Raw genomic sequence first — 18458 nt, 5'->3', positions numbered from 1 at the left:
GGAGCTTCGCTGCATGTTTTGCGAGATTACTCGAAACTAAGCGAAATGGATGTGGAAGATTTTGATACTAGGCGCCTCATATGAATAATTTTGGTAAAACAAACTCCTTTTAAGAAGACAAGGGCCACTTAAATAGACAGGTAAAAGAAATCTGTAGTACTAAACGATAAAAGTCAGTATTCCTCTCAAGGAATGAACAATAGTCCAGCATTCAAGTCAATAAGCTAATAAAAAAAAATAAATAAAAAAGATATACAGGGTGGTAGGAAACTCCACCGACAAACTTTGGGAGGCAATTCCTTATACGAAATGAAAGAAAAAAGTTCTAATAAACATGGGTGGAAAAACGTCACCTTTCAGAGTTATGAACTACCGAAAATTCGAAATATTACGTTTCAAAACATCCTGGCTTAGAAACTATAGGGCCTATCCCAAGCGGTTTAAGGAATTACACAGGAGCTGGTATACGCTCTATCTAAATATCCATGTTTCAGAATTTACCGGTACCAGCGAAACGAACGCATCATTAATACTTAAAAGAGTATCCCTATACTTCAACTTCCTTTTCACAGTTCCTTTCACCGATAATGGAAGATGGTAAAACATGGATATCTAGATAGAGCACATACTAGTTCCTGTGTAATTCCTTAAACAGCTTGGGATAGGTCCTATAGTTTCTAAGTTAGGGAGTTTTGAAAAATGATTTTTCAAATTTTCAATGGTTCATAACTCTGAAAGGAGGCATTTTTCGGCTCATGTTTATTAGAACTTTTTTCTTTCATTTCGTATAAGGAATCGCCTCCCAAAGTTTGTCGGTGGCTAAACAGCTATGTGTCACAACAGAAGAGAGCTAAACTGTAAATGTCAGATCTATAATGATTAAAATGTTAAGTCCAACTGTAGAATCTATTATATTACAAGTATTGTATGTAGTTACTGTTAGAGGTAAGCAAGCCATTAGTAGGTTGTATTTCTGTCAGTTAGGATATTGTGTGTCACCGTTAGGTAAAAATATGTTTACTTAACTTTTTTTTTTTTTTTTTTTTTACAAATACAGAACACAAATAAATAAACAATATGTTTCTAGATTAAAAATGAGGAATATCAATTATTATTAGGAAGGAACAAAATATTTTCTTTCTAGCATCATATTTTTTTCTCATTTTTTCAGAAACTACGCATGATAATTTACCCTTTAAGCATCTTGTTTTGTTCAACGTGATTTAATTTATCAATTGATATGCGACCTTCCTCGTGACTGTAAGTGATTAGCATAGCAGGGCCAAATTAAGGGGATTAAGGGAGTTATAGCCCCGAGTCTCGAGGTGGACAGAGGCTTCCACTCTGATCAAAATCTTAACTAGCTATCTAAAAAGAAACATGAAGATACAATTATCATCATAAAATAAAATATGACCAAAAATATAAAACATATTCCCTTAACTTTCCTACCGTACTTTCACAGAAATGTATTAGATGAAGACAGCAAAAACCACATAGTTTTTTCTAGCCCCGGGCGTCAAGGTGGCTTAATTCATTACGCACATTTGGTATGGGAAGAACCAGCTTCGATTCCCGTCTGTTAGCTCATATGTGGTTCAGTCCCCACGTTTAAGCTATAGGTCCACGTCTCATGGCCTCGCTGCTAAAAAAAAAAAAAAAAAAAAAGGAAGCTAAACTAAAAGAATCACATGACCCAATTGATAATGTGTCTCATTTTTAGATGTTAGAGGCAAGGGCGCCCATGTTGTGGTTTCCAAGGGGGGGGGCAAGTATAAGCGATATTTCAAATATAGTTTCAAATTTTGCTGTAACTAATGTAAAACTTCTATTGGGTTTTCCATATTCCCAAGTACAATTTCCTATAGGGGGGCAAGCGCCCTACCTTGCCCCCCCTGATGGGCGCCTTTGGTTAGAGGTATTGTAAAATTAAAATTAAAGTTTATAAGATTTAATAATTATTCTTGGTTATATCTCTTGAACCAAACTGTGTACTGTCGTCTTGCTAAGTCATAATGTAAAGCGTGATACAGGTATTATTCAGTATCAGTTTCATATTAATAGGTTCCTGTACAGTATCATTTTTAAAGTTTACAAAATAAATAGTTTTTCTTCTATTTTGTCGTAAATTACGCATGAGATTCTACATTCATCCATAAAGTTTTATTCAGTTCAATAAGATCTACCAACTGGTATATACCGTGGCGTATTTACGATTTTGTTTCGGGGGGCTTTGCTAACTTTCGGAAGAGGGGGGGCTTTGCCTCAAAATGTGAAAATTCTGCAAGATATTTCATATACTTTACTATAGTAAGTAAGATAGTAAGATTTCGGAAGGGGGGCTTAAGCCCTGAAGCCCCCCTAAACACGCCACTGGGTACATATATACCATCATTGGGCACTTATTAATTATTATTATTATTCGTTTTGCGTTAATAACATTGTACAACTTTGTCTTAAATGATAATTTTATCATTTTCTTTTCATGTTTTTTAATACAGGTGCAAGACTACATTTACTGAGATATTGGCTATAGTTTTTAATGACAAGAATTTGGACTACCAACATTCATGGCGCCAGAGCAGTGCAATATCATCTGAATATCACTGTTACCTGAAGAAATAGATGTTTATAATTACAAAATACTACATTTTTGATCTCAATAATGTTAAAGCAGATGCTCATAATAAAAATTATTTTTAAGACTAATTTTGAATAAGTTTTTATTTATTTGATTTGACTTTGAGAAACAAAAATTATAATACAGGTATAATTTGCCTATATTACCTTATAATACAATATATACTGGGAGTTTCACGTTTGGGAGGTGGTTCCTGACACCAAGATAAGACAAAAAGTATAGATCAACCTGGGTGCACAAATACTTTTTTTCGGAGTTATAGGCTGCTGAAAACATGAAAAAGCGAATCTTGAAGGTCCATAGCTTCAAAAACTGTAAGACCCACCGTAGTCGGGTCAAGACTACACTTAAAAACTAATATATGCGCTGTCCAAAAATACATGTTTCAAAATCCTAAGGTACTCACGCAACAATTTTTATAGAGGAAATCTGCTACTGGTATATAATTTGAAGTACCCACCGAACTATCTCTATAAAAATTGTTGTGGAAGTACCGAAGGATTCTGACACTTAGACATTTGGATAGATCACATACTAGTTCCTCAGTGAAGTCTTGACCCTACTACGGTAAGCCCCACAGTTTTTGGAGCTATGAACCCTCAAGGTTCCGTTTTTTATGTTTTCGGCAGCCTATAATTCCGTAAGGAGGCATCTGTGCGCCCAGGTTGGTCTATACTTTTTATCTTGTCAGGAATCACCTCCCAATCGTTGTAGGCATTGTTTGGAAACACCTTGTATATCTTACCTGGCATAATAATGGCAGGCAACGTGTAGACGTAGTGCATTCGCAAACGCTCTGACCTTTGGTGCTAGCAGTCCAGGGTTCAATTCCCGGCGGGGACACTCGATCGAAAAATTATAAAAGCCTTTCTACGGTCATCCATTCTGAGTCAGGTTTTCTAGGGTTTTTCTCATGCACGCCAGGTAAATACGGGATGGTACCTCAGATAATGGTTCCAGATCACTTCCTTCCCCTATCTTTCCATACCTTTCTTTCTCCTGATTCTCCGGGTAGTGTGGTCGCCGAGGAACATCAACGCTCATACCTGACTGGCTAACACGACGATAGGTACAAAAAGCTCAGAAATTTAATTCCTAATCCTGAGGAACTATCATAACAAGTAAAATTGGATAAGGGAGAAGGAAAAAATTGTACAGTAATGCTGGAACAATACATGTTACTACCAAAGACGGCTAGTGAGAAAAGTCCACCAACAAAAATTAGAATTTTCGCTTGGAACTTAAACAAAGAAGAAATAATTCTTAATACTATATTAGATAACTTTTATTCTCTTAGTTTCAAGCCCCTTCCCCCCCCCAAAAAAAAGTGTGACTTCCTCACGAGCCGCCTCTTACTACTTTTTAGAAAGCCATTTGGTCTTTGCGATTAATATGAAATAAACTAAGAGTAAAAATATACTTAAATTTCCTATCAAGTCGAATATTGTTCACGAATACGTGAAAGGACAGTTTGTTATCAGTGATAAGTAAAAGCGAGAGCGTTAACTTAACTGATAAAGCGCACATTCTATCTACTTTTCCATTGTACAAATATTTTGTGTGCGCACAAAACGCCAATTGTATACCTATTATATGTGGCCAATCAACAGCTGTATAATGGAAGAGTAGATAGAATGTACGTTTTATGACTAAGTCATCGCTCTCCCTTTTACTTATCACTGATAACAAATTGTTCTTTCATGTATTCGTGAACAATATTCCATTTATTTGGAGACGTAATAGAAAACTTTTAACGCTAAGAAAATATATATCCGTATAACAAATACTTATATATATACAAATATAATAAATACACTTACGTATGATTCACCCCCTTGAACGCACATGGTATATACAACAACTCGATATTATTAGCATAATAGCTAAGAGTAATGAATATTTGAATGCCACGGAATATCGTAATACTATTTTGCTATGTTCCTCGCCAAAATGGTTTGCAAGGAACTGATTATGTCAATACAAATTTATTTTCCTTCTGATTGGTTGGGAGTTTTAATGGGAAGTCAGGGACGGTTGTTTTTATCACGATGAGACCCGTGGCAACTCACTATTTGTTGTTTGGTTGTTATACAGTTAAGAAAAAGATGTTTTCTAGCCTAAGAAGATTAAATTGGAGCATTCAGAGCAGTAGAAAATGAAGTCCAGTTGCCAAAGAGACATAAAGTTTATACATTATCTTAAGCACTTGAAAAGAAAAGACTTAATGTTTGTACGGTACGTTTAAGTACATGGAAAAGAGACATAAAATTTATACAGTACGATTAAGTACATGGAAAAGAGACATAAAATTTATACAGTACGATTAAGTACATGGAAAAGAGACATAAAATTTATACAGTACGATTAAGTACATGGAAAAGAGACATAAAATTTATACAGTACGATTAAGTACATGGAAAAAGAGATATAAAGTTTGTAAAGTACGCTTAAGTACAAGTTAAAAAGAGACATAAAGCTTATACAGCACCCTTAGATACATGGAAAAGTTAATGATATATATGAGTTATTTACATTGCCTGGACATGAATCTTTTATGCACTGAAAGGAGCTTCAGATACAGATCTTAAAGATGAAACGTGTCCAAAATGACCAAAAGAGGTGGACTTGATTGTTTTTGTGCACTGACATTAAAACTACTGGGAAATAAGGGGACGTGGTGGCTCAGTGGTAAGGCGCCTACCTTTGGTGCATGGAGTACCTGGTTCAAATCCCGGACAAGTAAATTTGTGGTGGACACCATCGTATCTGTGGGTTCTCTCCGGGTACTCCTGATCCTTTCAACATTCTCATTCCGACAATTCTTCCATCATCATTTACTTGCCTTCATCATCCGTCTCCTTAAGCTGTTGTTATTTTTGAGTTTAATGTCCTTTTTCAGCTGCGAGGCTATACGAGACGGGACCTACTGATTAACATGGAATCCGAATCACATGAGCACCCGTTGGGAATCGAACCTGGGTCTCCCACGCCAAAGGAATGTACGCTAACCGCTTACGGTTAGCCACGAAGGAGCTCTCCGTCTCCCTTAGCCTTAAGGCCATAACATACTGGTAAATAAATTATTCAAGAACTATGAAATTGGTCGTTTTGGCCCCTGTCCTTATAGTCTGCAAGTAAAATCTTAAATTAGGGGTCGTTTTATTTTCAGATTACCTTAGGAACATGTATCAATAATATATAGTACATTTATTTTCCGATTTATTATATAAGCTAAGAAACAGGTTCAAGTTTCAACGACATACCAAGGATATAGTCTATCTACGTTGTACTAGAGACCTGCACGGGCCGGGCTTGGGCGGGCCGACTCTGTTATTTCTTTGGGCCGGGCCGGGCTTGGGCGGGCTGACACTGATTTCTCTTCAGGGCAGGCCGGGCTGGGGCCGATTAATTCCAATTCTTTAATAATTATTGCTTTTCGTTAAACAATAATTGGGGCAATAGCTATTTACAGTGTGTGTTGCTTAGCGGCTCCATTTTCACTATAGATGATTGCAGGCATTGCAAGGTAAATTGAGCTCTGACCTTGACCTTCACTGAACCCAAAATATGACGAGAAGGGATGGGAAAGTTTTGACTGTCGCTAAACAATATTGCCATCTTCACTTTATGCTAAAAATCAATTAAGTTAGATTTTTGTTACAGGAAATGGAGTTTTTGTTCTCTCGATGACAGGCAAAATTCTAGAAGACAATGGTACCATTCGGGAGGCAAGCGTCAGGTTGTGAACCAGAGTTTAGAAAATGTTTCTGAGGGTTAGATCAAGTTTAATACTAAATTTTGAGAAAGATTGGGGCTCGAGCTATTTTTTAAAAAATTTATCAGACCGGGGTCGGGCCAAAATCTTTTAAAATTTATCGGGCCCGGGCCGGGCTTGGGCCAAGAATTTTAAAAAACTTATCGGGCCAGGCCGGGCCGGGCTCGGGCCGGGCTCGGGCCGAAAATTTCCAAAACTTTTCGGGCCCAGGCTGGGCCGGGCCAAGGTATATTCGGGCTGGATTGGGCTCGGGCCGAAAAATTCGGCCCGTGCAGGTCTCTACGTTGTATATACATCGAGGTGCATACATACGTATAAAGTTTAATGTGTATGTGAATAATACAAGGTACCGTAATCTTCTGACAAATCCCGTTTTTTTCTTTCTGAAACTACGATTTTAACATCAAAATAGTACATTTAACTTGTATTTCTTATTTTATTTTATACAAAAAACAGAAGCAATCAATGCTATACGGCTTCGCTTTTATTTAGGACAAATTCAGGATTCAAGATTCAGGATATAAGAATCACGTTCATGTATGATTCACAGATGAACTTACATCGAAAATAGTGATTAGAGTTTTACCTTACACTTCCTGGTACGACACTTCTGTCTTTTCCGGTACTCAATAATTTCAACAAAGTAAATTCCCATGTTCAGCGGATTTTCATATACCCGGTCTTCTAAATATGAAAACATTTACGATCATTTCCAACGCGAATCATTTGACGGATTCAACTTGTTTTACATATGTTATTATGAGGTAAAATAAAATGTGCCTTGTACGAAAAATACAAATATGCGTTGCAAGAGCTGTAACTTACGTAAACTCAGTCAAATCTGAACATAGGACTCACAGGTACTAAATGTTGTATAAACACTCTGTTAATTGTAGAATCCACTACAACAAGGAAACCAAAAGGATTTATCAGGGGGAACACCATTTTAAAAAAATAGGCTACTTTATGTATCTCTTGCCTACGACATGTTATTTATTTTTTAAAGTATTTTTTTTTTTTCTGAAAGTATCAGCACCTAGAGACCAAAATAAAAACATTTTTTCGGAACAAATCTTCGAAGTTTTCCCGAATTCTACACCCGGGAACGATGTATGTGAGATGCTGCTCGCAATCTTATTTATCCCAAAGACAATGACCAATCAATCAAACCATCAATTTAAGATAATTAACATAGGAGCAGGGGATTCTTATATGAAAGTCTACAGTCACCTATACTAAATTCAAGCTAGACTTTCTATCTGTTCCATAAACAATTGGCATGCAAATACATATTAGGGTAGGGTTATACCGAAAATTTCCTATTTCATCTTTACCTTTTCCTGTTTCAACGGAATGGCAAAAGCAAAACAAGTACATTATTTTAAATGAAATCTGGTAATACCGAATGTTGAATCAAGTTTCAAGTGACGTTCAAAGAAGTTTGCAGATGTCTATTTCACTGCAAATGTGGTGTAATTGCCTGAGCCTCCGAGAGCTCTTTGAACGCTTTTGCTGCCGGGATTTGGCTCTGTGAGAACAAATGATCATTAAACTCAGCATAAACACGCTGTTTTTATGAAATACGAAAATTGAAAAGGGAAGATGAAATCGAAAAATTTCGGTATAATTGTTCCCTTACTATGTGACTACAACACTGAAGTTAACAAGAAAAATAAAGTTGGAGTCATAGGCTAGTAATCTGAAGCGTTAACTTGGAGATTGCGAGACACGATTCATCCTAGGATCGAGTCTCACCTAGGAAATATGACTGTTTTTAAATTGTCCTCGATGTTTCTGTATTCGTGTCCCTGTCAAGTTGGATTACATGGCATGTAGAAAAAACATTAATATAAAATATTAGAAAAGTAATGTGAAAGAAATACGCTAGGAAATATCACGGAAAAAAACTGGAAACTATGACACATAATTTTTAAAACAATTAAAGTTACGAGCCGCAGCACTAAACTTTCTTGTTCTGATTCTCTAAACTAAATTATGTTATACTGCAGTAATTAATGAAAACTTTTGTGTGTGTGTGTATGTGAAAGACGACAGTGACGTAACTAAGGGCTTGGGGGCCACCCCGCAGATAACGTGGAGTGGGGCCCCTTGTCTTTGTCCTACTTCTTGATTTGGGGCCCCGTGAGGGCTTGGCCCCTCCCCCGCAATGTGGGGTCTGCGGGGCCCTTATTTACACCCCTGACAGACGAACATCATGTAAGTCTCTTTCAGATAACTTCGCTGAAGAAAATTTATCCCCAAAAGGTAAACTACCCCTTGAGGATTTTTCCATAAGAAATTAATTAGTACTATATATTAGGGTTAGTAATGAAATATCTATATATATAAAAGAGAACGTACAAATCCTTTGTTAGCTCATCACGCTAATACGGCTGAACCAATTTCTTTCATTTTTGGGGGGTTATTAAGATTTGGACCCTAGATGGTTTTTATCATATCACTTTAATTTTCAATTACCAGTGTCTTGAGATAATTGACCATTCAAGTGTCCATAACGTACAAATCCTTTGTTAGCTCATCATAGCTAAATCTAACCGCATTTATATGCAACCCACATGACCGTGTCACTCGGCGGGTTAACATAAATGACAGGCGATATAATGTTAACATTTACTCCAATCTTCTATGGTTTTTATCATATCACTTGAAAGCGAAAAAGTAAAAATTATCTAAGTAACAAAGTTTATTGCGTTCCGGGGTGACCGCAGCGAAGCGGGGTGAACGCTGCTAGTTCGTTCATAAAATATCAACAAAATTGCTTGAGAAAATTGTAAAAAGAAACTCACTCCAAGACTAAACTACTCCTTATGGATATTGTCATTGAAGTGATTTATATAACATTATATTGTTATTAATGAAATGTTTGCATCAAGTAACAACAAATGAAACAAACAAATCAGTCATTTGTGAGAAAAGCACCTGAAAAGAAACTCATCCCCAAGAATAAGCTATATCTCATAAAAACTTTTCCGCAAAAATGACTTATCCCAAAATTCGTTTCTCCATCCTGGAGATAATCTCAATGATTACTTGTTGGATTGCTATCAATTTTGGCCAGGCTGTTGACAATCAAAAATTGATTCTCTATGCATTATATATTTGTGGATCGGTGCTGAAGTTCATGTCGTTCTTCATTAGTTTGGCAAAACTCCACTGCCTTCTTTTCTTCTTCAGTTTGAAGTTTGATCGTTGCAAACAGGAGTTTGTATGTTGTTAACAACTCCTTTTGGACATTTTGAAGGCTAATAAGTATGGAGCAAAGGTGTCCAAAGTCATGAGGTCGGCGCTCACGAGTTCGGAACTCACGCTTACTCGACCTCAACCTCACGAAGTGAGCGTGAGGTCAGACTCGTTATGTGAGCGAGGTTGAGTGAGCGTGAAGTTAGAATGCTGTTGTGAGCGTGAGGTTAGAATGATGTTGTGAGCCTGAGGTTGAGTGAGCGTGAGGTCAGACTGATGATGTGAGCGTGAGGTTAGAATGATGTTGTGAGCCTGAGGTTGAGTGAGCGTGAGGTCAGACAGATGATGTGAGCGTGAGGTCAGACTGATGATGTGAGCGTGAGGTTAGAATGATGTTTTGAGCGTGAGGTCAGACTGGTGATGTGAGCGTGAGGTCGAGTGAGCATGAGGTCAGACCGGTGAGGTGAGCGTGAGGTCGAAACGAGTTTGTGAGCGTGAGGTTAGGTCAAAGTGGTCACCTCTGGTATGGAGTGTCAAGTAGAGAAAAATGAACACTTCCGACACATTTTATTGTTCAACTTTAATCAGGAATCTAGTGGTGCGGAAGTCACGAGCAGGGGCGTAATTTAGGAAGGGGGAACGAGGGGCCAATTGCCCGCCCCCCAAGAGTTTGAGGATTACATATACTTTAATCGATTTTCTACTAATATACTAGTACAAAACGCGAAAGTCTTATGTCGGTGGTACTCTTGCCCGCCCCAAGTGAAGTCCAAAATGACGCCCCTGGTCACGAGAAGAATTTGTAGTGTGCACGAGAATGAATCAGTTGCTAAGAGGACTGTGCCAAAATGGTTTTCTCATTTCCGAGAAAGAAAATTCGATTTGTGTGATGAACCACGTTCTAGAAGACCTCATTTTGATGTAAACCGCTTAAATGTGTTGGTTCACGATAATCCTGGGCAAACAACGCAGGAATTGGCACAAATCACGGAATGCGATAACACACAACCATTGTGCGCCATCTGCATTCATTGAATAAGGTTCACACCCGCATACAGCCATAATAATACAGATCTGATTACTGAACATACCGCTTCCTCACCCTCCATATTCACCAGACCTCGCCTCTTCTGTTTTCCATCTTTTTCGGTCTCTCTCTAACAACATTCTGGGACAAAGTTTCATGATGAAGCTTCTCTTAGCAACTGGCTAACAGTTTTCTTCAACTTGAAACCGCAATAATTCGACAGGAGAGGCACTGAACTACTACCTGAAAGCTGGCAGCCGGTCATTGACAAAAATGATGATTATTGAATGAATGGATGATCGTTTATTGATTATTGATTTACGGTGTAGTGTACTAATGTCTTGATATTGAGTATTGCATCATGTTGCTTTGTACTGTACTGTAGTGTACAGGTACTTATAAAATAATAAATAAATAAATTGATACTATTTAATATCATAGCACTATAAAAATGGCACGAACTTACGCACAGAATCAATAAAAATGTTGCTTCTTTGTGGTATGTAACCCAACTACTATTACTTTAGACTGAATACATACCCATCACTTTCAATGTACCCAAACTCATTCATTTGATTTTGTATTATGAAAAAAGTTGTTCCTACGTAGTATGCAACCCAACTATAGCTATACGTTAGATTGGTTGCATATCCATCAGTTTCAATATAACCCAAACTCATTCATATGCCACAGTTTATGAAACAACTAGCTGTAATCCCTAGTGTTCAAATATCAAGAATAGGATAAACGGCACCTGAACGGGACAACCATGGAACGCCAGTTGTTGAGAGATCTCAAGTGTGATAGTGGCTAGAAATAGTAGTTTCAGGCCAGTGCTCTGTTGTTTTACGGTATGTTGTTAAAATGGTTGTTAAACAAAGTATTGTTGTCATTGTAAAATGCATATCTACCACAGGCCAGTGTCTTTGCGGTTTACTGCTGGAAATTCTGCAGAAGTTGAACCTTGATATTAAGAAGTGTATTTCAAATTCAACCGATGGCTCAAGTAACATACAAGGACAATATTCGGATTTTTTTCAATTCACCTATGATCAGTTACACGTGTGATTCAGTTGATTTTGAGTTTAACTGCCCTTTTAGCAGCGAGGCTATATGAGACGGGACATGCTGATTTACGTGAAATCCGAAGCACATGAGCTCCCGCTGGGAATCGAACCCAAGTCTCCCACGACAAAGGCGCATACGCTAACCGCTTAACTACTAAGAAACTCAGTTACACGTGTAGTGTTACGCTCATATACTCGATCATGTCATATGTGATCTGACAAAAAATTGCATTGATTCTGTGTCATTGTTCTGCTGAATGACTGCGATATTTATGCGTGAGTCTTATCAGCGACGTCTTACAGTTATTGCGGAAACAAGATGGTAGAAACACACTGTTTTTCAGAAAAAGTTTGGTCATTTTTCGAACCCCAAAAGTGCTTTGTATATAGAGTTGACCATAAACAATTAAGAAAATTGCTTCTACAGAAAATATCAAACCAAAAGCTAGGTATAAATCGAAAGGATATATAAAAGATCTTCTCAAGTTCAAAACAATTCGGACAGCAGAAATATTCCTTAAGATATTTCAAGTGACGACCTCTCTGTCAAACTATCTCCAAATAGAGGGTGCTGCTAGTGTAGTCCTATCGGATGGTGCAGACTACTCTGTTCCAACTGAAATAGTAGGGAGATGATTTTGAATCCGTTAAGAATGCAGCATTAAGCTTTGCAGAATGGGCCAATAACAAATTTGAAGACTTAGAACGTGATTTCTTTCTTTTTTTTTCTATTAACCTGTCGACAATTCGCCCTCAGAGATGGACAAAGATTTTTCCTGTGAATATGAAGATGAAGCTGCTTCTATCCAATAACCAGGTACTGCATCGAAGCATTCAACACAATATTGGACATGGTAGTTTTGAGTATTTCTTCAAAATTCAAGAAGCAATATACTTTATGGATTATTTGGACCCTAGCAACTTCAACCAAGTAACAGAACTTCCAGACGTGCCTTTCGATAAACTTACATATTTTCTGAAAAACTTCAGTTAAAAAGTTTCCAAGGATACTATAAATTTATTCTCTTGGACTTTTGAAGGACCTGGATATCCTTGAAAGTCAGTCTTGATGACGAGCACAACCGAGGAAAAATGACTGTGCTGATGGTGCAAGTGATTCAGAATTAGAAGAAAATACATATGTTTACAAGGAAAGCGAATGCAAAACGTGTTGCAAAATTGTCCAATGTGCTCCTTTTTAATTTTGCAAAATTGTAATTTGTGCAGTAATACTTATCCAGGTTTCCAGCATACAAATTTTTATTGACTTTGCCCGTAACTCTGGTAACATGTGAAAGAATTTTTTCAAAATTGAAATAAACTGAAATACATTAAAAATAGGGTAACGAGTACCATGTCTCAGGAACATTTGAAAACATTTATGTTGATGTCTATTGAAAAAGATTTATTAAAAAATATTTCGAATGCAAAAGTGATAGACACAGTAGCATCAAAAAGTAGTACACTAAAACATCTGCTAATTTTGTAATATAGTATACGTTCACCTTGAACTTCATATAATATTTTGAATAATTCAGAATAATATACTGATGAAAGAATAGTAGGTTTTAATTGTCAATTGTTAATACTATTGACTTACTGTAGAAAGAAAACTTTGCAACTTGATTTGTAACATTGAGATGCTGGTGGCATTTGTGGGAGAAAGCGCCCGCGCCCCTCTAATAATGCCTATCCGTCTCTGGTCCAAAGCCTGGATAAAGTGTGATGGAAATCAGCAAATATTCAATTATTGCATATGCAAGATTCTTGCTGGTCTTGGTGTTGCGAGAATCTTGCAGGCATGGTCTTAGTCTTAGCCTTAGTCTTAGTCTTAGTCTTGGTCTTGCATCGGTACTTTTCTCACCACCAACCTGTTCAACTTTTAACCTTATTTTGGCCGATATATATATACTTATATACCGTCCTATCAAGTGGTACGTTTTGTCGCCTGGCATTATTTGATGACTGATTGGAAGACTTTGCAAGTAGCCCTCCAGGCAACTGGTACAAAGTACGTTTTTTCGCTTGTCGTTATTTAAAGTGTTTATAGAAAACCCTTCACAAGCATTCCTCAGGATAAGTGGTACGTTTTGTCGGTGGTACGTTTTGTCGCTAGTACCTTTTGTCGCGTATTCATGAATAATAGCTTAAATTATTTTTGGCACTCAAAAGTTGGGGTATGGACAACCTGGCCTCGGGCTAAATACGCTACTGCTTGCTCATCACAATGTCACATGATATAAAATCGGATCGAGAGGACATTCGCGCCAAAAATGAGTTTTCTATCACTAAGCCACTGTGTTCCCGCTTTAGAATACGCATTTTACTCGAAGTGAACTGACCCCCCCCCAAAAAAAAAACGCAGGTCATCCAAAGTGATAGCTATGTTGAAAAGTTCATTTCAAATGGTTCAACGTTTCCTCATATAAAGGCTCAATGGCAGAGCTCTTACTTCTGGTGCATGGGGCACCCTCTTCGACACTCGGTCAAGTAAGTTTGTGGTGGACGACATCGTGTTCGTGGGTTTTCTCGGCTTACTCCTGTTTCATCCCAGTTTCTCATTCCACCAATTCATCCATCATTATTTCCTTGCCTTAATCATCGTCTCCCTTAGCCTAAAAGGGCATAATCGTGGAACGTTAAGCTGAAATTTTTCGTTTCCAATATTTTCATACAAAGGCGACATACAATGTCTGTTTAAGTTACAAATTGCCGCCTTATCTTTGTATAAAAGTAAGATTTTTCGTAGACTCTTGAGCACTTGTCCACTTATTTTTCAATAAGGGTCTTATACACCGGGTTTCGCTTCAATAACTTGATAAGCTTGTGAGGTACTGTATTTTTTAGATACAATTTGAACCCATTTTGTCTTCCCTTACATTACACATTTTGGTCAAAAAAACATGAAAAAAAGGGCTAACTGTTTTCAAACATTCATTTCAAATAATTCAATCGTCTTCTTGTATAACATAAGGTACTCTCATATTCTCGATTTAATTTTTATACGATATTAGGAATAACTCTCATACTCAAAGAGAAATGGGAATACAATACTCCAGTACATAAACTATTTACCGATTTTAGAAAGGTGTACGACTCTGTTACGAGGTAGAATATGTATTACATTCTTACCGAATTTGGAATACCGAGAAAGCTAGTTAGATTAATTAAGATGTCATTAAATTAATCCAAAAAGTATAGTCTCAGTACGTAAATTCTGGTTCACGAGCTTTCAAGTGAAAAAAAAGTCTTAAATAAGAAGATAGGTTGTCTCCATTATTATTCAACTTTGTTCTGAAGGAAAATCAGAAAGTACGCTATAAGAAAAATGAAAGATAGCAACCAGGCCCACAACAGAATGGTATTCACCAGCTATTGGCGTATGCTGATGATGTAAATTTAATAATTTAATAGGGGATGATGCGAGAACAATAGAAAGAAATGCAGAGGTCTTATTAAACGCTTGCAGGGGACATGGATTTGGAAGGAAATGCAGGGAAATCTAAATACATGGAAGTTCGTCGGGATCATAATACGGCAAATTATGGATGTGTTAAAATGTCGAATAATACTTTTGATGAAGTGAATACTTTCAAATATCTAGCATCAATAATAACAGACGAAAACCATATTTACAAACAAATTAAATATCGACTAAAAGCAGGGAATTCATGTTATTATTAAGTTGAAAATTTTTTGTCGTCGCCAATTCTGTCGAGGAATTTGAAGCTTAAAATATATAAAACAACAATCATTCACGCTGTTCTGTATGGTTGCGAAACATGGTCGCTTACTCTGAGAAAAGAACGTAGACTGAAAGTGTTTGAGAACAAGATATTGAGACAAATATTCGGACCCAAGAGGAACGGGAATGGGGAATGGTGGAAACTTCAAAACGAGGAACTACGTAATTTATACGGTTTACCCAACATTGTTAGGGTCATCAAATCTAGGAGGCTCAGGTGGGCAGGTCATTTAGCCAGGATGGGAGAAAGAAGGAACGTTTTCAAAATTTTAACTGGAACGTCAATTGGTAAAGACAATTAAGAAGACCTAGGCGCAGATGAGGGAATAATATTAAACTGTATCTTGTAGAAATAGAAAGTGGAAACGGGATCCAGTTGGCTAAGGATAGAAGTCAATGGAGAACTTTTGTTAATACTACATTGAACTTCTGGGTTTCATAGACCATATAGAGTTAGTTAATTAGTTATGTTCATAAATTTTAATTTTGATTTCAGTGTTATGTTGACATGAATAAGATTAAGAACAATTTCAGTAAAATGTTTCTCAAAAAAAAAAAAAAAAAAAAGCAAATTAATTGAGAAATCGCTTCTACAGGAAGAAATACAGACTTAAGAAAAAATGCAACTATTTGAATATTTTTCATATGTAATATCATGTGTCATCAAATGTCTTCTCCGCATATTTCCTTGTTTTATGCAACGTAATGTTTCATAAAAGTATGTTGCATTGTATTAATCAGATGTCTCATTTGCAGACTACTGATTTCGTATGTGTTTTTTTCTTAGGTAAAATAACGATGAATCACGAAAGATTATTTCAGAACGAAATATAAATTAGTGAACATTACGAAATACCATTGCTTTAATGTCATAATATCTCTTTCGAGGCTTGTGGTTTCGTTTCTTGACACAAAATAAGTGAAAAATACAATACATTGCAGAAATACTAATTGGCACGTGGAAATGATTGTCTGTATAACGGAGTTATAGTACTCAGTTCCTCTCTGTATTTGGTTATCCCTATTCCCTTTTCATTGTTCTATATACAAAGGTTATCTTCATTTAAAAAATAAATCCGGAGACAGTTCTAGTATGTGCTTTCCATCAGTCACTCACCCTCGGGACCCCAAATACAACCTGAAAGACCCAGTTTCGATTCCCGGCGGGAGCTCATATGATTCGAATTCCATGTTAATCAGTAGGTCCACGTCTCATTTAACCTTGCTGATGAAAGGGGCGTTAAACTCAAAATAAAATAAAACTCAAATCAATAGAAATGCAATCCATACTTTGATCGAGTATATTTTTTTGAAGTAAGAATGATAGAGACATGATTTTTGTGACAAAAGTTATCGTTGTCTGTGGAGATATTTTGAGAGTAAAACCAACGAGAGTAATTGATTATAAGCTCACGCAAAGCAAGGCCATCGGATAAGTTGAGCCGAGCCGAACCGAATCGATGGACTTGTTTCAACCGAGCAGACTCAAGCCGATGGCTCACCTGAGCCGAATCAGTGGCTCATTCCAACCAATGAGAGTTGAATTTTAGTAATTTTTCAAATGACCAGAAGAGTAATTCAAAAAAATTGCAAATTGCTTATAATCAATTGCAAGGAATAGAAAAAAAGAATAAAACGAGATAACTCTTAATGTAAATGTTTAATACGAATCAATATTTATCGGATGGGACAAAAGCTGCATGTTGTTTTCCAGTATTGACAGTTGTAAAGATTATTTGTATACGTATGCGAAAAAATACATTTTTAAAATAAAATAGCTGATTCTGGCAACAATGATCCAGCAAAAATACTACCATAAGTGTATCATCATTGCACATGCATCTCGATACCTCTTACAGGCCAGAATCCAGGGGGGTCAGGGGGCCGGCCCCCCTAAATTTTTACTGGCCCCCTCTGAAATTTTCACAGTAAGCTTGCAAATGAACTATAGTATGGTGATGAACTATAATATTTTTTGATCGGGCCCCCCTAATTTGCACCCCCCCACCCCTATATTTTCGGGCTGGCTACGGGGCTGATCTCTTACCGGTTTTTACTCTAAGGTACTCAATATTGAACCCGGAAGTTGTAATATAATCCAACTACTTTCGGTTTTGGTAGATGTTGTGGATAGTCATGGTATGTTGCCTTGAGACTCTGAATCGTTTGCAGAAATCCGCTTTTCGGTATATCTTACCGTTTTCGTTCTATAGTGATAAACGTTGAAACAGGAAATGGCGATTTTGAACCATTTCCGGTTTGAATAGAAGGTTAACCAAGCAGACAGAACCTATTCTTAAGATGCTGAATCGATTGCAAAAAATGTTTTACGATATCTTTTACCGTTATTGATCTGATAACTGTCTACTGTGGAGGGTCATAATCTTCCTGTAAGACTTCCGACTCTTATGCATAGTATATTTTGGAAATCTTAATTGCCACCTTCATTTCACCCTTTCCCAAAGTTTAATTCTTTTTTTTTTTAATCCTTCCATAGTGAATCCCTATAAGCAAGGGCGCCGATTTCTCTGTAATTTTGGACGGGAGGCATTCAGATGTTTGTTTGGTTGCAGACAAAGATCTAAGAAGGAATATATGAGGATTTTAAGACAAATTGAATTCAAATTATATATATAAGGGCGGATCCAAGGGGGGCTAAGGGGCTATAACCCCCCCTTGACGCTCAGGTTTACACCTGATAAAATGGGCTTCAATTCTGCTTTACACTAGATAAAACGGCAAACTATGGTTTAGCCCCTCCTTTGAGCATATCCTGAATCCGCCACTGTATATATATATATATATATATATATATATATATATATATATATATATATATATATAACAATAAAAAAACATATAAATATACACGGGGGCCTATATTGGCATTGGGGGCCCCGGCCCCTCAGGATTGGCGCCCTTGCCTTAAGTCCTAAACCCTGTATACTGTAAAATATATATATATCAGGTTTTTAGTAACCTAGATGTAGTGGCGGATCTAG

The sequence above is a fragment of the Thermobia domestica genome, chromosome 9 (assembly GCF_964235325.1).
Source record: "Thermobia domestica chromosome 9, izTheDome1.hap1.1, whole genome shotgun sequence".
Taxonomy (NCBI): Eukaryota; Metazoa; Arthropoda; class Insecta; order Zygentoma; family Lepismatidae; genus Thermobia; species Thermobia domestica.
The sequence above is the reverse complement of the archived record's forward strand: the minus strand, read 5'-3'. Positions refer to the sequence as shown.